The sequence below is a fragment of the Arvicanthis niloticus genome, chromosome 20 (assembly GCF_011762505.2).
Source record: "Arvicanthis niloticus isolate mArvNil1 chromosome 20, mArvNil1.pat.X, whole genome shotgun sequence".
Lineage (NCBI taxonomy): Eukaryota > Metazoa > Chordata > Mammalia > Rodentia > Muridae > Arvicanthis > Arvicanthis niloticus.
The window spans coordinates 42,111,072-42,131,281 of record NC_047677.1 but is presented as its reverse complement, the minus strand read 5'-3'; the positions used below and the strand labels follow the sequence as shown (position 1 = coordinate 42,131,281).

The 20,210-nt window shown below is 48.5% G+C and overlaps 1 protein-coding gene across 2 annotated transcripts in view; it reads right to left on the bottom strand.

Moving 5' to 3' along the window:
- The window catches only part of Itgb2 (integrin subunit beta 2), a 49,634-nt gene extending 32,985 nt beyond the window's left edge, over nt 1-16,649 (bottom strand). The window contains exon 1 of one of the 2 annotated variants that reach the window (XM_076917147.1): nt 16,511-16,649. The gene's annotated coding sequence lies outside the window, so the exon portion shown is untranslated. Of the gene's footprint in view, nt 1-1,837; nt 1,940-16,510 lie in introns of those variants that run through there. The other variant, XM_034524401.2, reaches the window with a different exon arrangement.
- Between the last annotated feature and the right edge of the window lie 3,561 nt (nt 16,650-20,210).

The window sequence follows — 20,210 nt, the reverse complement described above, 5'->3', positions numbered from 1 at the left end:
CAGTCAGGTAGAGGATGCCCTGAACTGGTTTTTTTTTCTTCCCAAGGCTTGAACTGTATGCAACCTCTGGGTGACAGAATACACTTGGAAGCATTTGGGGCCCTCAGCTGATACAGCTTTAGGCAGGGCTAGGACTCATGCCCAAAAGGGAAGAGATGTGAACAGAGGGGCTGACTCAGAACTGCTCTTCCCCACAGAGCCACCCCACTGGGGCTCTGTGTAGCTCTACACACGTTCAACACCCCCCCCCCCAAGCCCTGCTGCCTGTAGAGAGTCACAAGTACCTGAGTTACAGAAGTGGAGCTAGCGGGAACCTCGGTTGTCTCCACCACTCTGTCCTCACAGGAGTGAGTTTTGAGTCATTGTTGACTGCAGACATTTGGAGTCTGCAAAGCCAGACAGCCCACCCTCTCATTTCCCCGGAGCTCGGCAGCCTCCCCGGCTCACCCCCTTTCTCCACAGAGAGCAGAATGCTTCCTCCCAAGCTGTGTATCAAAGATAGCCCCATGGGCAGAACTTCCTGCAAAGAATGATTGTATGGTTTCTCCACCCCCACAATCGCAGTGAACACAACTCGCGCCAGCGGAATGCATGCCTTTGGCAAGATTGTGTCCACATTTGTCAACAGAGAAAAAAAACAGAACTATTGGAGAAAGGTGGAGATAGGAAACTTGGGCCTCTCCAGCCCCAACTAACCCTCAGGACTTGCTCATTTTACTCCTGTTTTGGCAATACGGCAGACAGCAACAATCGCCTATCTGCTCCCTCACGACTGGATGTGGAAAGAGTGTCTGTTACCTGAGACCTGCCCTCATGGACTCCACCTCACAGAGCCAGCCAGCCTGCCCCTCAGCAGCTACATAACCCCTGTAGGCTGGTCTCAAAGGGCCAGGCCCCACAAGCATCCATCCTCCCCCTATCTGGGATGTGGCCCTGTGGTCACTGGCCCCAGGCCTGGCCACTACTGTATGTGGGATTCTTGGGTAGAGGACTTCCTTATTGTTTGTTATGTTGTGGGCTGGGCTGGGCTGGGCTGGGCATTTTGTAGCCTAGGTCCCAGAGACTTGCAGGGCAGGCTGAGAAGTCCTCCTGTCCCCCATTATAAAGTAGATGGGGACAATGGCCAACTCAGCAGCTCCTTTTCTTGATCATTACCTCCAATCTGACACCCACCTCCATGACCATAAGTATCTACTTCCATTCATAATAGGTGGGTGACAGTATGTGACCCCTTCCCTCCCACAGCTTGTCTCAGCCACCCCCCCCCCGTCATAGCTGACCTTCCTCAGTCACAGGCATCCACAAACTATCAGAGAGAGAGAGAGAGAGAAAGAGAGAGAGAGAGAGAGAGAGAGAGAGAGAGAGAGAATGAATCAACACAGTTCTCTGCCTGCTGACCCACATCCAGTTACAGAAATTCCCAGAACTCCTGCGACTCTGCCCAACTGTGGTACCATGCCTCTCATCAATGGACATCAGTCAGGAGGCTCCGAGTAACCAGAAACCACATGTAAAAGGTCTCAAGACGCCGGGCAGTGGTGGCACACGCCTTTAATCCCAGCACTTGGGAGGCAGAGGCAGGAGGATTTCTAAATTCGAGGCCAGCCTGGTCTACAGAGTGAGTTCCAGGACAGCCAAGGCTATACAGAGAAACCCTGTCTCGAAAAAAACAAACAAACAAACAAACAAAAAAAAAAAAAGGTGAGGCCAGGTGAGGGACATGGAAAGGCCACCAGTGTCCTTAGGGCTGGGGTCATAAAGAGAAATTCCATGGGAAAAGCCCGCCTCTGAGGTGTTGCATGTAAGAGCTACCTGAACACAGGAGCCCTGCGCTTACCCCTCTCTGTCCCCTGGAAGCCTCCACTCCGTGACTCTGGCTGACTGGAGACGCCTTTGCCTGCTTCTCGCCAGCTGGCTCTGTGGCCGGGTCTGAAGAACACAGCCACTGAGGCAACCGCCTGATACTTCCTGTTCTAAGTCAGCGCTCAGAAGGAAGTTGAGTAACACACAGCTCATTGGCCCACATGTGGGTCTCACCTCAGCCCCTTTACATGTGGGATGTTAGAGAGGAGACCCTGAGAGAGGGTGGGTCCCGGAAGCGATGGCAAGCTTTTGTGGCAAGAGTGGAGGGGCTGCTGTTGGAAGCAGCAGCCATTGATGGCATTTAGGGGCATGCCGAGAAGAGGTAGGGATTCATGGACCAGCAGGTGGAGGCTGACTGTGTGGGTTCTCAGTCTAAGAGAGGGACCCAGCCACAAGTGAATGGGCTGAGGCGGTAGCCCACTGGAGGAAGCAGGTGATCGGAAGGAAAGACGCTGGGGAAGGTTCCTGGGCAAAAAAAAAAAAAAAAAAAAAAAAAAAAAGGGGGGGGGCAAAGAGGGGCACGGTGGGATGCATTAAGTGACACTGTAGGAACTTAATCACAAAGTCCATGGTGGACAAAACCCGACCTGATGAGTTGCAAGACGAGAGGGGGCAGAGTGAGATTGGAGATTCGGAGCTCAGACCTTTAGCATAAGATTTGAGATGTCAGCCATGTTGAGAAACGGTTAATTCTTTCTGCAACAATGTTTCATGGTCACATGCACTACCTTCATCTTTAGAGTTACATTACATGCTGAAATGTTGGCAAATGGTATGAGACAAGGTTGCAGATTTTCTTCCTTGTAATCAGGATGGGGGTTGGAGGTGGATCTGGATACAGGGGCGGGCCCTGAGTTGGACCACAGTGAGGAGGGTTAGTGGGGGGGGGGGGGGGGCTGGAGAAATGGATGTTCGTGTGCTACTCTTTCTTTGTGTGGTATTTTTGGTAGATTGTTTGTTTGTTTGGTTTGTTTTGTTTTGTTTTTCAAGACAGGGTTTCTCTGTGTAGCCCTGGCTGTCCTGGAACTCACTCTGTAGACCAGGCTGGCCTCGAACTCAGAAATCCACCTGCCTCTGCCTCCCAAGTGCTGGGATTAAAGGCGTGTGCCACCACTGCCTGGCTTGGTAGAATTTTTATAGACATATTTACACGAGAATCAAGTTGTTGAGTGGGGACATTTTCAGCCTCACAGGACATCCTGGTGATAATGGTTGAGAGGGTTACAGGAAGTTAATAGCCCTGAACCTTTATGTATATTTTCTATACCTTCTCACCGTAGAAAAAAATAATGTACAAAAGATGCCATCGGATAAACTGTTGAAAGAACAGCATTAGAAAGCAGGTGTCATAGTTCACACGTGTAATACCAGAATTTAGGAGGCTGAGGCAGGGGGACCACTATGAATGCAAGACCAGCCCGGCAGAACTGCAAGATCCTAGCTCAAAAAGGATGGAAGACGAAAAGTCAAGGACAAAAGACCTACACATACCTGTGGAAAATACTAACAAACACCACCCAGAAAGATCAGAAAGGCAGAATTCAGAGGCTCAAAGGGTAGAGTGCTAGCTAGCTGCTCAAACCCAAAGACCTGAGCTCAGAGCCCCAGAGGGCATCTGTAAAGCCAGGCGTGGCTGTGTGTGCCTGGTACTCAAGAGCTGGAGATATGGACAATAGGGTGTTTGAGGCTCACTGGTCAGTCAGCCTAGCTCATCGGTGAGCTCCGAACTCAGCAAAGAGATCCTGTCTCAAAAAATGAGGTGGAGGGCAATTGAGGAAGACACGTGATGCAGACCTCTGGCTTCCATGGGAGCAAACATGTGCAAGCTGGCTCCCTCACAGACAGACAAACACGGGCATACGCCATGGCACACACACAGACACCACAATCGTGACCGCTTTTCAATATACACAAAAGGAAAGCTGACACGGGAGCAAACCGATGGAGCCACAGACCCGCAGACACGTGTACTGTGGTATCAGCGGGAGTTCTTATCACAGAAACCAAACCTGACAAGAACTTTAAGGGAGAGAGGATTCCTCACAGGGGATACGGGCCATCCTGGTGGGGAAGTCTGTGGTGCGTGGTTGGGGAATCAGGGTAGAGCTGCTTGCTCTTGTTTTGACAGATCAGTGAAGGGACTTAGTAGGGGTTCAAGTTTTCCTTTCTTTAAAAAAAAAAAAAAAGGTTTATTTAATTTTATTTTAAAATTTATTTTATTTTAAAATGAACTAACTAACTAATTAATTAAAATTTATCATTGTTGTTTTGAGACAGGACCTCTCTATGAAGCCCTGGCTGTCCTGGAACTCTCTATGTAGACCAGGCTAGCTTTAAACTCACAGAGATCTTTCTGCCCTCTGCCTCCTGAGTGCTGGGATTAAAGGTGTGTACCACCATGCCCAACTTTTTTTAAAAATATGTTTGTGTGTATGTCTGTGTGGGTGAACCTAGAGGTCAGAAGAAGGTGTTGGATCCCCCACCCCACCACCTCAGCCCATGGGATGGTTCTGCCCACCTTCAACACGGGTTTTCTGTTAATCCTCTCTAGAAACACCTTTATAGAAATCCCTGAAAGGGTGTCTCACTAATTCTCTAAGGGTCATTTCTTAATCCAATCAAAGTTAACCACAAGTGTGACGCAGAAGCAGACAGACCGAATAGAATGGACGCCCTGCTGTGATATGTTTGAAGGAATAGTCTAACTTTGCACACCATGATGTCAAAAACACGTCGGGATCACTCACTGGGGGCACAAAGCAAGTCTCAATGTAGTCCAAGATACAGAAATCTCAAGGAAATCGAAACTAACTACTAAGCAGACCATGAAAGGAGAAGCCAAGAGGCCTGCCAAGCTGGAGACCAACGGGACAGAGTGAGAAGTATCCCACACCTGGATGAAGGACTGGATGAGAATGCCGGCCACAGGGTGCATCTCAAGACTGAGAGTGCTTGGGGAGAGGGCTCAGTGGTGAGGGGCACACTGTCTGGCAGGCCATGGTGGTGCACATCTTTAATCCCAGCACTTAGGAGGCAGGGGCAGGTGGATCTCTGTGAGTCTACACAGGGAAACCCTGTTTCAAAAAACTAACAACAACAACAAAAAAAACCAGAAGAGGAGGAGGAGGAGGAGGAGGAGGAGGAGGAGGAAGAGGAGGAGGAGGAGGAGGAGGAGGAGGAAGAGGAGGAGGAGGAGGAGGAGGAGGAAGAAGAAGAAGAAGAAGAAGAAGAAGAAGAAGAAGAAGAAGAAGAAGAAGAAGAAGAAGAAGAAGCAGCAGCAGCAGCAGCAGCAGCAGCAGCAGCAGCAGCAGCAGCAGCACCACCACCACCACCACCACCAATGTCTGCTCTTGCAGAGGACTGCAGTTTGGTTCTCAATACCCACATCAGGCAGCTCCCAACCATCTAACTCCAGCTTCAGGGAATCTAAAGCCCTTTTCTGGCCTCCTCAAGCATATGCATACACAAGATTTAGAAAAACGAACTTTTTAAAAAAGCGCAATGGTGAGATTCTTCTCAGGCAAGTTTCATGACAAAAAGGAGAAATAAACCCATTTTAACTCTTTGGAAATGATCTGGTCCTGCGTTTCTTGGAAAGAGATGTAGGAGTAGCCAACAAATATATATATATTAAACATCCCTAGTTCTTAGGGGAAACGCAAATCAAAACCACAGGAATGCAAATCGAAGCCACCTCGGAGGAATGGAATGGCCATTACAGGACAAGAAAAGGCAGCCACAGTGAGGGTGTGGGGGTGTGGAGCAGGGGGATGCTTGTGTGTTGGGAGCTAAACATGGACGCTGTAGAGTCACACCACATGACAGACCTCATGTGGGAGGCTTATTGAGGAGTGGTGTTCAGAGGCTGAGTCTGGACCAGGATGGTGGGAGGAAGGGAGTGAGGAGAAGAGGGAACTGGCACATGAGCAGGGGAAATGTGCAACACTATTGATGACAGTGGCAGCTAGCGATGACGCATCCTGCTGTCACTGGGTCCCCGGGCAGGCGGTGGTGATATCTGATGCTAGTACCATGAACTTCTCGTAAGGATGCCAGTTAGCATGTCCACTATGGAGAAGCAATAGGACTTCCTCAGAAACCTATAAATAGAACTAATCACTGGGTATCTATCACGACAATGGGAGATTAGTGCGCTGAAGAGACATCTGATCACAAGAGCCAAAGCCATTATGGAATTTGGAATCAATTGATGGATAAATAGGTAAAAAAAAAATATGGTACTTATGCATGATGGAATATTACTTGGCCACAAAAAAGAATAGGATCCTGCTGTTTACAGGAACATTGATGGGGGTAGAGATCATTCTGTTAAGTGAAATAAATCAAACACACACATACACACACGAATGCAAGCACACTCTCATGCACTCACGCATGCGCACAGTGATAAAATTTGCAAATTAGCGAAATGATTTTGTAGAAAAACTTTACACGATTTAGAGACAAAGAGTTTCAGGCTTTTCATTTCCCACAGACACGCTATGGTGATTTGAATGAACTTTCCTTCCTTCTGTGCTTCCTGGCCCCGCCCCATCACCCACAGGCTCTTGTACGAGAACAGTTGGTCCTTCTAAGTGGCACTGTTCTGGAAGGTGATGGAAGCTTTAAGTGCATCACTGGAGGTGGAGTTTGAGGGTTTATAGCCTTGCTCCCTTTTCAGTTCACTCTCTCTGCTCTGGGTTTGCAGTTGTCACTGCTCGGGTTCAGACCCCCTGGACAAGGGACTGAGGTGTATCTTTTACATATCAAATCAGACCTGGCCTCCAGGATCCCTCAGTTCTTACCTGGCATACCCTGCCCCCAATACTGAACTTTCCAGCCCAGGAACTGGGCTGGCCTTCCCCTGAGGTTCCTCCCTATATAATCTAGACATTTTTTTGTCCCCTCTCTCTCCCTCTCTGTCTCCCCTCTTTCTCTCTCTTCTTTGTCTCTCTTCTCTCTCTTTCTCTGCACACATATTCCTTTTTTTCTTTGTCTTCCCACCCCCACCCCCACCCCCACCTCCACCCCCACCTTTTCTCTTCCCATGGTGACTTCCCTGGCCTAGGTCCTTGGGGCCAATGAACTCGCTGGAGAGCAACTTCTGAATAATAAACCTGCATTTAATATAATCTAATCTGACTTGAATTGTCTCGTTTTCCCACGATGGATAAATAACCCATCAGAGATGTGACCTCTCGGCTTCTCATTCCAGGCCCATATTCCCATGTCTCCCAGGATCATGAATTCTCTCTCCAGAACAATGTCTTAGTTAGGGTTACTATTGCTGTGATGAAACACCATGAACAAAAAGCAAGTTGGGAGGAAAGGGTTTATTTGGTTCATACTTGTTGCGCCCCACTCGACCAGCAAGGAAGGCGCAAACAACCGGATCCCTCTCAACAGCCTTTATTGTAGAAGTGCTTCTTCATTTTGCAGGGAACCTCGAGTGCCCAGGGTGAGCTGCTTATATACCCTCAGCCCTGGGCGGGGGAGGGGGGGAAGCGCGTGGAGGTGCGCTATTGGTCAGAATTGCAGTGCTTCATTAGCATACCCCGCTCGGGAGGGGGCGATTGGTCAGGATTGCAGTACCTCATTAGCATATTCCACTCGGGAGGGGTTGACCAGCTGAGTCGGGTCTGTGGCCTACACATACTTCCAGATCATAGTTCATCATTGGAGGGAGTCAGGTCAGGAACTCACACAGGGCTGCAACCTGGAGGCAAAGGCTGATGCAGAGGACATGGAGGGATGCTGCTGACTGGCTTGCTCAGTCTGCTTTCTTATAGAACCCAGGACCACTGGCCCAGGAGTGGCCCCACCCACAATGGTCTGGGCCCTCCCATTGATCACTAATTGAGAAAATAAAATGCCTTACAGCTGGATCTCAGGGAGGTATTTCCTCAACTGAGGCGCCTTCCTCTCTGATGATTCTAGCTTGTGTCAAGTTGACACACTGACTGACCCAGCCAGTACAGACCGTAAGCCCAAATAACCTTTTCCTTCTACAGATTGCCTTGGTCAAGGAGTTTTGTCATGGCAACAAAACTGACATCCACAAGTCTATCTCCAAGGTGATTCTAAAACTATCGCAGCTACACAAAAAATTGTCAAGAGACAATGCTTGAATCATAATGGAGCAGTATAAATATTCACAGCAGAAAGGAGGAAGGGGGGGCGGAGATGGGAAACAGCAGAAAACAGAATTCTGAGCCACAGAACTCAGCCTAACCATCTCAGGTCTCACAAAGCGCCAATGGCTCATGGCACCAATTCCAAGCATTATATGGACAGGTGAGGTTTCAAAACATGGCCGGACTCTACTTCCAAAGTGAAGCTAGTCCTAAACCCAGTAGATGAAGAAGAAAAGGAAGGGCAGGAAGGGCTCACCAGGGAAGACGAGACCCAGATGCTGAACCCACAGAGCTGAGGGCAGGGATGGTTGGTATCTGTGGAGAATTGGAAGGAGTTGGAACAATCCAAGTTTCTGACAGCTAATGGGGCTTTAAAGGAAAGGGAAGCTTGTCGTGGCAGGTCTGGGTGGGGGCGGGGGTCACTGAGGCAAAGCTGGGGCACCTGCAGCAGATGGATGGGGGATAAGGCTCACCTTGACTTCGAGAACCTAGCATGGATTGCAGGAGCACAGGGAACAGGATATGCATGGAGCACAGCTATAATGACATAGCAGGGGAGACACCCCTGCCTCGATGGTCAGTTGTGTTGGTGTGTGTGTGTGTGTGGTGTGTGTATGCATGTGTGGTGTGTGTATGCATGTGTGGTGTGCGTGGTGTGTATGTATGGGTATGTGTGTATGTATGTGTGTATGTAATGTGTGTAGTGTGTATGTATGTGTGTGGTGTGTATGTGTGTACATGAATGTGTGTGTATGGTGTGCATGTAATGTGTGTGTGGTGTGTATGTATGTGTGGTGTATGTGCACACACGTGCGTTGTGAGTGTTGGTGGGTTACTTTGAACAATCAATGGAAGGAGGAGAAGGACAGCCACTACAGGGTGAATTCAGGCTTCTTAGCAGCAGGGGGAACAGCCTCTGAGGGACTGAACCCAGACAGCCCCCTTGAAACTCTTTTTATGGTTTCACAAAAATGTATCCTTAGCATGTCAGTTTCCACCTGACCCAGACCCATCAACCTAAGCAATCTTCACCAGTGGAAGGCTTCCTGGTTTGACAGGCTCGTCTCTGGACTAAGATATGCAAAGGCTCTGAGAAACCTTCAAGGAATAAGGCCATAAAGATCTCAGATGGCAATCACTGACAGAAGACTACTTCAAGATTAGGTGCCATCACTCCAGATTCCTGCCAGATGCAACAGTTCTGCTAAAATTCTGTAACTGTGTGTGGTGTGTGTGGTGTGTGTGGTGTGTGTGGTGTGTGTGGTGTGTGTGTGATGTGTATGTGGTGTCTGTGTTTATGTGTGTGGTGTGTGTGATATGTGTATGCGTGTAGTGTATATGTGTATGGTATGTGTGTGTTTATGTATGTGAGGTATGTGCGTATATGTGTGTGTTGTGTGTGGTATGTATATGTGTATTATGTATATGTGTGTGGTGTGTGTGTGAGGAGGTGTGTATATATGTGTGTGGTGTATGTGTGGTTGCATATGTGTGAGGTGTGTGTGCGAGGTGTGTATATGTGTGTGGTGTGTGTGTGTATGTGGTGTGTGTGTATGTAGTGTGTGTGTGGTATGTATGTGTGTGGTATATATATGTGTGTGTGGTGTGTATGTGTTGTGTGTGTGGTGTGTATGTGTGTGTTGTGTGTGTTGTGTGGTATGTATGTGTGTGTGTGGTGTGTGTGTGTGTCAATGCACACTTTCACCTCTATCTTCCTTCCCCCACTGTCTTCCCTCTGTCTTCCCACAGAGCTTCAGTGCAGGGATACACTACGGCAGGTGCTGGAGACCCCGTGTCACCTGACTTCTGGAGACCCCCTACAACACCCATCTTTATATCTGGAATGCAGCCTGCTCCCAAAGCTGGAAATCAAAGCCCATTTACACTTTTCTATGTGACATGCTGGCAAGCACAGAAAAGCAATTCATCTAAAATGCCCGACGTGCCCCTACCTAGAGGAAAGAGATATGGGAAGAGCAGGAAGCTAAGAGTTGAGCTACGTCACAGTGAGCAAGCAGAGGCCAGAGATGGCCAGCTGAGAATGGGCAAGCCACTGGGCTTTTGGTTGTACTTGGTCCAAGTTGGGAGGGCCGTGTGGTACCAGAGAGCAAGAATGTGCTTCCTTCCTCCAGAAGTGCTGGGATATAGCACTGTGCCTTTTCTATTCCTGAGCTACCCCGGTAGCCTGAACTACAGCAGGAGCCAGGCCCTGAGGCTGGAGGAGTGGGCAGACCTGGAGTTGGATTCTGGGAGCTGGCTTCCCCTTTTGTAGACCCAGCTGGGTCATCTGCATCTCTTTCACTCATGCCTGTAGAAGCCTAAGACCCTGAGGGATAGGTGAAGGCTCTCCCTGGTACAGAGGCCAAGCAATTGGCCCTACAGAATACTGAGTTGTGTTATGAGGCCAGCAGGTCAGCAGCCAGTCATGATTCAGAGTGAATGGGAACCCAGAGCATCATCCAGGCCTGGAGGGCCAAAGTTAGCGGAAGCAAGACAGGAAAAAGAGTGCTGGGCCATAGGTCCTTGGGTAGGGTGCTTGCCTCCCAGGACTTAAAAGGCAGGAGGGTCAGAAGTTCAAGACCATCCTTGGCTATGTCAGATTGAATCTGTCTTTTAAAAAAGACAGAAAGAAGAGGTTGGGGAGACTCATCAGTGTGTGTGTGTGTGTGTGTGTGTGTGTGTGTGTGTGTGTGTGTCTTGAACACGTGTCATTCTTTTCTCTTCCCATCCAAGCACTATCATATGCTCCCCACCTTTACCACTAAGAAACTAGCAGCTATTGGGGATAATTAGGATTCTGGGAAGTGGTGCTGCGCTTGATACTGACGTGATGTCAGAGGGTCAATCGGAGAGGTCAGCACCAGCAAGGGTCAGCCTGCCCCAGCTGGGGCTCGATGCCAGTAGAGAGAGTCAGGAGGAAGAACTGAGGCAGGATGCACTTTGTCCTTTTTAATACGCTTGAAACTGCTCACAGACTGTCTGCAACCCTGGGCCTCCCTGCCCCTCCCATCCGACCGGTTCAAATTTCCCCCCTGGCCCAACTCCGGTCTTTTGGTGCCCTGCCCCCATCTTTGCCTATTCCCTTTTCGACTCCTTCCCCTGAGAGACTTCCTTTTGCAGCTTAGATTTAGCGTTGGCCCCCTCTGCGGTGAGCCAGGGGCGGGAGGCGTTTCTGGCACCGGAGGAGGTGAGAGGAGGGGCAGGCCAAGAGCTGCCGTGGGAGATGCGGCACCGGAAGACTGTGGGCAATGTGCAGGGTTGCCGGGCTCTTACTTGGTACTTTTGGACCACACAAACAGGCGCAAGGGGATCCCAGTCCTCCCGGTGCGGTGCAGGGCAGCCAGGTGTGAGAGCAGGAAGGAGGGAAAGAAGCTGGGCTGTTCCCAGCCCTCCCAGTCCTGACCTCAATGGCTCCTCACCCAACCACTTCCCCAAAGATAAGTCTCTTTCCTCTGTGGGAAGGAGCCGAAGAAGCCAAATTCTTGCTTCCTTGAGTCACCAAAAGATGTCACGGTCAATAGGATAAGAATGCGAACGAAGGGTGGGGTACCTTTGGTTGGTTCGTGCAACAGATCTAGTATAAGAGGTTTATTGTGGGTGGGGAGAGAGTAGAGGGGACACAGGGGTAAAGGCAGACATGGATAGAGGCAGACATGCAGACAGGCAGACAGAGAAAGAGAGATATATGAGAGAAGGCAGAGAGGATGGACTCGGACACACACACATACACACAACCAGACAGACAGACAGACACACACACACACACACACACACACACACACGAGGGCAGAGAGAGGGATCTGGGAATCTGGGGTGTCTGGGGTGCCTTTTATCTGAAGCACACACTCAGTGCATCTGGCAGTGGCAGGTCCTGACAGTGGCTGCTAGGTCCCTGGGCGGAGGCCTGTGGGATCACCTGTTTGCTCTTATATTTTTGGTTGTGAGCGGCTGAGCCATCTCTCCAGCCCCACCTGTTTGCTAACAACCCTAACAACCGTAGTTAAGGGCTGCAGGACTTTGGTCCTCATAGGAATAAACCCTCATAGGGGTTCATAACCCCAAATTCCCAGCTCTCCTCAGAGGGACTTATTGACAGACTGGATTATGTGAACCTTATTCTAAGAATTATTTTATACACTTACCCGGAAGGTTGGGAAAACATGGCTCTAAGTCAGAAGAGGTTGAGAGAAAAAAAAAATTAAGCAACTACCAACTCTGGAGGAAAATCAGAAAGTTGTACACAAAAACATAATTACCATTTAGCTCAGCACCAAACAACATTTGGGTGGTCAGAACAACAAAGGGTTAAGAATTGATTAAAGCCTGGTGGCGGTGGTGGTGAGGTGGTGGTGGCAGTGGGTGGCACAGCACTGCCTGCCTTTTAATCTCATCACTCAGGATGCAGAGGCAGGCAGATATACATGAGTTGGGGCAAGCCTGGTCTACAAAGCAAATACCAGACTATCCAGGGCTACAAAGAGAACCCCTGCCAAAAAAATAGATAAATAAATAAGTAAAAAAAAAAATTGATTAAAAATCAAGCTAGTACAGGACTATGTGGGAAGAGGGAAAGGGGAGGAAGTAACATTTTCATTACCAAAACATGAAGGCCCCAAAACCTTCCCACTAGTCCAAACCCCTCCACCGCAAGAGCCATGCTGACCTGTGGGACAGTTGGAGGTTCTTGGGTCCTAAGGGAGGCTCCTAGCCTCAACTCAGGCCCCACCTGGGTTAGACCTCTGCTTGCCCTTAGCCTGTGTCACTTCTCTTTCCAGTTCTTACCAAACCGCTGCTTCCTGCTCAGTGTGTGGTTTCCACTCGGGTCAGAACAGAGACTTGACATCCTGAGGAGAGCGTCAGCCAAAGGTCTGGGCAGCATCCAACGCAAGCCCTGAGTTCTGAACTCTGGGTGTTTTCTCTGCTCTCCTCTGTCTGTCTGGGAGTCGTGCTGGCTGAGGTAGCAACAGGGCACAGCACAGATGACAAGCAGTACTCAGATCCTTAAGATGCCCCGTGTCTTCCTCTAAGCCTCAGTTTCCCTGACTGGGACATGTGACAGGGGCCTGCAAAAGGCCTGGCTCATAGCAGGCATCCAGTACATGTGAAGTAATCAGAAATGGGGCACTGGGGTGCAGCTCAAGGGTAGAGTGTATGTTTAGGGATGTGCGAGGCCCTGGGTTTCATCCCTCATACACTGTATGTGTGTATGGGAGAGAGGTACGGATGAGATTAAACCCAAGTGATCATGAGAGTGGTGTCCAATGAAATTACCTTTGATTTCTGTTTCTGTAGTGAAAAGACTTCATTTGAACTTAAAAAAAATCATAATTTTTATGATATATATTTTAAATTAAAATATAGCTACATTGTTTTCTTCCTCCAATTCTGGCCATGCCATCCCCCATCTTTCCTCTGAAATTGATAGCCTCTTATTATTGTTTTTATATATACAGATACATATATAATACATGTATACACATATAAATACACAGATATATATACACATATACACACATATCTATACATATATACACATATATAAATGCAGATACATATATATGTATACACATACATATATATAAACACACATATATATGCATGCACACACATAAACACATATATACATACACACACATAAATTCATATATGTATACACATACATTTATATGTAAACATATATATGTATACACACACATGCACACACATATATAAAACACATATATACATATACACACATGCACACATATATAAAAACACATATATATGTATATACACATATATAAACACACATATATGTATACATACACACATAAAAACATGTATGTATACATGCACACATGTAAACACATATATATGTATATATACACACACATATAAGCATATATGTATACATGCACACACATATATAAACACATATATACATATACATGCTCATATATAAACATATATATGTATACACACATGCACACATGCACACATATACAAACACACACATATATGTATATATACACACATATAAACATATATGTATACACACATGCACACACATAAACATATATGTATACACATATGCACACACATATTAAATATATATATATAAACACATGTATACATACATGCACACACATATGTATACACACATGCATATATATATATATATATATATATATAAAGAAGATTCTTTGGTGAGGGGTGAGAGCTGTTCTTACACGTGAGCTTAGGGATATGTTCTAGAATGCAGGAAGGAGTTATGTTGGTATAGTAGGCTCTCTTCCGGTCCCTAACCTCCCACACCCTGGGTAGTTCGCTAAGTTTCACCTGAGCCTACACAGACACTTCTTCCTGATATTTCTGAATCTGTGTGAGCCTCTTTAACTGTAACGGAAGAAATCGAGTTACTCTCCTCTCACCACCAGGGATGTGGGGTGGTCAGATCTTGGCCTTCCCCGAGGAAAGAGGGTGAGAGGGCATGGTGGGGGTGATGTGGGCGGGTGACACGGGGGAAGACAGGGAGGCCTAGATCAGGGAAGCAGCTCCCCTTCCTGCCATTAAAGAAGGGATAGCTTGAGAGTCTGAGCAATGAACATCATAGAGAGACTATTTCTCACACCATCCCTGGCCTGGACACCAGAAAGGCCTACAGAACATAGCTCATACTGTACCACACCCCACTCTGGGCTTCTGTCAAATCTAGTCACTCATCATGTCTTTGAACACACGGTTTTGTCTCTGAACCCATCCCCTGCCCACCCACACCTTTCTTCACTGAGATACCAACCCAGATACCACCTCTGCTTTCATGTTAGGCAAGGAGGTCAGCTCTGAGACTGGCTGACAGTTCCCAACCCCCAAATACAGTTTAAAGAACAATAGGTTAGGTGGGTGTGGGACCATGCCTTCCTTTAATACCAGCACTCAGGAGGTAGCGACAGGAGAATCTGAGTTCAAGGCCAGCCTGGTCCATATAGTGAGTTCCAGGGCTACATAGAGAGACTCTGATTCAAAAACCAAAATAACAAATAAACAAACTGGTGGTAACGGTCTCTCTAGCTAGGCCAGCTTAGGGCTCAGAAACTGAATGTAAAGACAGTGGTAGTGTTGACTGCTGGTCAAGAAGTGGGTGTCAGTGGACTCTGGATGGGAACTCAGACCTGGGAGGAACCAGCCAGGTAGCTCTGGGCAATAGGATCCAAGAGATGTTAATGTCTTAGCTGACTCTTCTGTGTTTTGAATTATTAAATGATAACTATGTACTCATTTTATAATAAGTCAGGAGGTTACTATAAATCAACATCACGGAAGCACTCAGGCCCTGGAAACCAGCCCTACCTACTCAGCAGGCCAATTCAATGGGAAAAGAGTGACCAGTTTTGTAATTGACCCCTGAGGACAAGGGCATCAGGGCCACGATCTGGGCTGTCTACTGGGGCCTCTCATATCTCCAGTCCCACCAGTTCTTGGCACTTTATTGAACTGTGACATGGGTCTTCCTCTTGTTCACTTCCTCTGAACCACCCTGGGTGTCACTGTATGGTTTCCCACAGAACAGGCAGGGACACAATACCCTGGACGGGTTGCTGGCCCTTCCTCCCCTGGAGTGTAGGAGTGTGGGGCTGCCTCAGTCTCAGGAGCTGAGGGTGAGGGGAGACACCCAGGCTGCAGGAAAATCTCAGCTATGGAGATAACCTGACCACAAGTGTCACTAAGATACTCAAATCCAGCTTTGGCCCCAGGCATCAACAAAGCTAGAAAGAAGTCAAAGGTCACGGGGGCAGAGGTCATCTCTCTGTCCACAGGCACCAGGCTCCTTCCTAATTAACCTAGGCCCACAGGATCAGTGGTATCAACGCAGTGCCAGGGAAGTGTTAGTGATCCCCACCCCCCCCCCCAAAAAAAAAAAAAAACCCAAACAGGAGCCAATCTGATGCAACTCAGAGCAGGGTCTTTATTCTATTAGAGCTAGTTTGGGCCCCTCCAATGCACCACCATCTCATAGGACCGTTTTGGTAGTTGGAGAAACCCTGAATATCTATCGGGGCAAGGCTTTAGAGTAAGCAGCAAGTGGGGGCAGGGGAAGGTTAAATGTGCAAGCATCTAATTGGAGAGCTGCTGTGGCCTTTAACATAACTGGCTGGTGCTGGGAATCATATCATAAACTTAACTTCTGTTCCCTCTGCATTGGTGGTCGTTAGGCAGAGGGTGGGCTTGTAACCTGGAGGTGCAGGTTTGTTGGGGGAATAACCTGGAGACACTGGTCTTATTGAGGATGTAACCTGGAAACTCGGTCTTGTTGGGAATTAGCCTAAAGACTGGAGCTAGGCTCAGGTTTTGTTGGGGGGCAACTTGGAAACTAATGCTAGGTACCAGCCTGTTAGTTTACCTGAGTTCAAACTTAGGTTCTCTAAAATGGAGTCTGAATTTAAAAGATTTGGCCTCTAAAATATACACACCAGTAGGTCTGGGAGGTAACAGCACAAAGACACCCAAGCCTGCCCTTCCCCAGCTCTACTCACCAGCCTTCAGGGAACTGCTGGGAAGTGGCTCTGTGCCCTTTGCAGGTTGACCGAGGTGGGTGGCAGGACCTGGGCCTTGGTGCTTAGCAAGCCCTCCCTCTACCGAAGGCTGTGAAGAAGAGGAGGTCAATTCCCTGCCCCACTGCCTTGACCAGAGTCAAATTAGCACTCTGTACTGCAGGTTCAGTCAGCACAAGGTCCTGGGCCTCCGAGGTGCTGCGTGTGTCTGTGCTAGCCCTGTGCTTGGGCTCCTGCCCTTCACACTTCGACACCCTATTGGGCCATGGGCCTCTTTTCTGGGAATCTGTGATCGCCAGCTGCAAGCTGCTAGCGGTCACTTCCTGACTCTCATTTTGTTCTCAGTCCTCAGGCAGCCCATTCTACGCCCCACCCCCACTGTAGAAACCAGGGAAATGGGCTTGAAAAAGTTCAGGCCTTGGCTAAACCACCCGAGGAAAGGAGGACCTATGCTTTTACCCAGCAAACCTGGCCACCTCTGAAAGATAGAAAAATCATAAGTTGATTCCCCTGAACCCTACTCTTAAAAGCAAAGACATAAAAACCTGTAAGTCAAACACTGGGTTGCCTCAGTCCCAGGAAATTAGCTGACCATTTGAACAGATGGCCCTAACTAAACAAACCTTAAGATTCATGGTGTCAGGATGCTATGGGCCCAAGATTAGCCTGGCCGCGCTTTGAACTAACAGCCCTGAGACAGTTGGTGCCAGGATGCTAAAAGTTTGAGATAAGCCTGACCCCCTTGAACTGGAGCTCATGATATATAGTGTGAAACTAGTTCGTAATAGCCAATTATAAAGTGACACACCATCCATCTTAAGAATTTGAGATCAAATGTATCGATGACCTAGTGACCTGTTCCCCCTCCTTCTCCCTTCCCTAACTCCACTCTCAGCCTTCCCCCTTCCCTAACTCCACCCCCACCTGGTTTGTAGATTCCCCCTTAAAAGTTGTAAACTTCTTTTGTTCGGGGCTGCAGAATCTCTCGGCCCCTGCTCGGGCTTGAAGGGAAGACAGCCCTGGCTAGCCAGTAAACCTCTTGCAATTTGCATCAAGTTGTGTTTCTCGTGAGTGATTTGGGGTGCGTTTGCAGTTCTCTACGGATCGTGAGTTCTTTTTCTAGTGGGCCTTACACCTCCCTGGGAGGCTCAAGGGGACCCTCCTCCCCAAGAAAAGCCAGGCAGAACTGTCTTGGATCAGTCAGTGGGTCTGGGGATGAACTGAGAGGTGATCTGGACCCTGCGGGGTTTGGCAGTTGTGTGTCCCGGGCGGGGCTCGATGATACAGTGTCCGCCCCCGCCCCCCAGTAGCTGTATCAGTGGATGAGTCTGTGGGTGGTGGTTCACGCCCACATTCTGGTGGATCTGGAGCAGGGTCTTAGTCTAGAGCCCGAGGGGCTGGACTAGCCAAAGACAACAGTGCAATCCTAATTGGAAACCAGTTTGCCGGGAGTTAGGAAGCACGGGACACGAGCGCCCCCAGGCGGCAGGAAAAGTAGTAGCGAATTCTAAAGAATTAACTAGCACCTCCTGGTCGACTTGTGAGTCCCTTGGGACAAAGGTGGCAACTGGTATGCCCTCCAGCTTGTAGCTGGAGCTGGCCTTAAGCAACTCATTCTCCATGGAAGAACCTGGGGCCCAGTGGAAAGTCCAGAGCACAGGACCAGAACACGGCTGAGGGCTGAGAAGGAGAAAATACTTAGTGAGTGGGAGGATCTGCCGCAGGTAAAAGCTAGCTTTCAGGGTGGCTCTGGCTGCCAGGTCCTCTGGGGAGATGAGCCAGGTTGTGAAGAGTCCAATGGACATTATTCCCAGGTCATTTCCAACCGGGCTTGTGAAAGTAACTTTTATTCGCCTGATGTCTTTATTGTCTCGGAGGGTCACTGCCGAATAAGCTCTCTTTTTCTAGCTCTTTCTGAACTCTGATTGATTCAATTCAGCTGTTCTGGCTCCAAGTCGACTGATTCAATCTAGTTTGTCTCAGCTTCACAGTAAATTGGTCTGCTTAGCCTCAAACTAACTGTTAACCTGGCTCCTTCTCACTCTCTGGCCTCAACTGCGTCTGCCGCAGGAACCGAACAGAACGGAACTCAACTGACTGAACAGAACTTATAGATCCGTATGCCTCTGTCCCCTAAGTGCTAGGATTAAAAGAGTGTATCAAGCCTGGACTTGAGCTTTTCTTTACCTGAAACTTGCCTATACCAGGCTGGCCTTGAACTCAGAGATCTGCTTGTCTGTGTCTCTTCCAATTATTGGCATAACTGCATTCCAGCCAGATCACACAGACCTAGAAGTTCTTTGGATGTGATCCCTTGCCAGAGCAGCCATGTTGCTAGATTAACATTCCTCTGCACAGGTTTGGGGAGGGAGGGGAACTCAAAGGGTATTAGGAAGGCCACAGAGAGGCCACTTGCCTCTTCCTAGACATTTGTTTACCCCCAAGTAGCACTCTGATCCCAGTACCCAAGCAGAAACGGAGCTATGAGGCATCCTGCTGGCCTCCAGCCACCCACTCACTGCTCTAGTTCACTTTTTGTTGCTGTGATAAAACATTTATCAAAGCCAACGTGGGGAGGAAGGTGTTCATCATCGGGGTAGTAGTCTAAGGCCCCCACGAATGGAGGACCTCATCCAAGCCTTGGGAATTCGCGGCCACCCCAATAACTGTAAGACACCAAACTTGATGTAATCAGCAAGAGGCATATTTTAATCAGTATACTGAGGTCAAGACCTGTAGCCCACGGAGGGACAATGGGGTCTGACCCCGGGGCTTTGGAGACAGAGAGAATTTAAAGCCCAAAACCACAACTCAGGAGGGGGGGGGACCACAACCCAGGGGGAGTAAGGGAGGGCTATTGGAGAGCACCTGTGGAAAGTCCCAGTCCATTATTCAGTTTGTGACAGGGTACAAGGAACAGGCTATTCTCCAAGAGCCTATATGTCACCTATCTTGTGGTCAGCCAAGTTCCTGGTCTCCAGGGTGTATGGGCAGAGACCCTATCTGTTCCTGGTCTCCAGGGTGCACGGGCATGCTAACTTGAACTCCCAGTTCAAACGCTATTCAACCTATTTTATGGTTAGTTTTTAGTTCCTGGTACCCATAGCGCTTGGTCACGCTTTCTTGAACTCCCAGCTCTGAACTCTATTTAAATCTGTTTTGTCTTGTGGATAGCTAGTTTCCTAGGACCCAGAACGCAGAACAAGCTGATCTGCACTCTTGACTCCATCTATGAAAAGTTTAAAAGATTTTTAACTCTTTCAGTAGCAGGAATCCGGAGCCAGCCACTGAAGAGAAACCACAGAGGACCGATGCTTACTGGCAACACTCCCTGGCATGCTCTACGTCAGACACTGTGGGGCACCCTGCTTTGCTTTGGGCTCACTTTCTCCAAATCCCATCTCACTATGAATCCTGAGCAGAGATGTCCTGGCATCCAGGACATCAGTGTCAGTGTTTGGACCCAGCTTTCTTTTGTGGCCCCAACCATAGCCCACTTTGTATTTTATTTTTACAGGTGTCATTTGGGTGAACAGTTGGAATCACCCTTCGTCCTTGCCCTGCTTTCCCTAAGCAAAACCACACTGGGTGCACAGGGACTGCTGGAGCACGGAGCCGATTGTGCAAGGGAGACGGAGGCCGCTCAGTCCTCCTGGTTCCCATTAAAGTGGAATTACAAAGT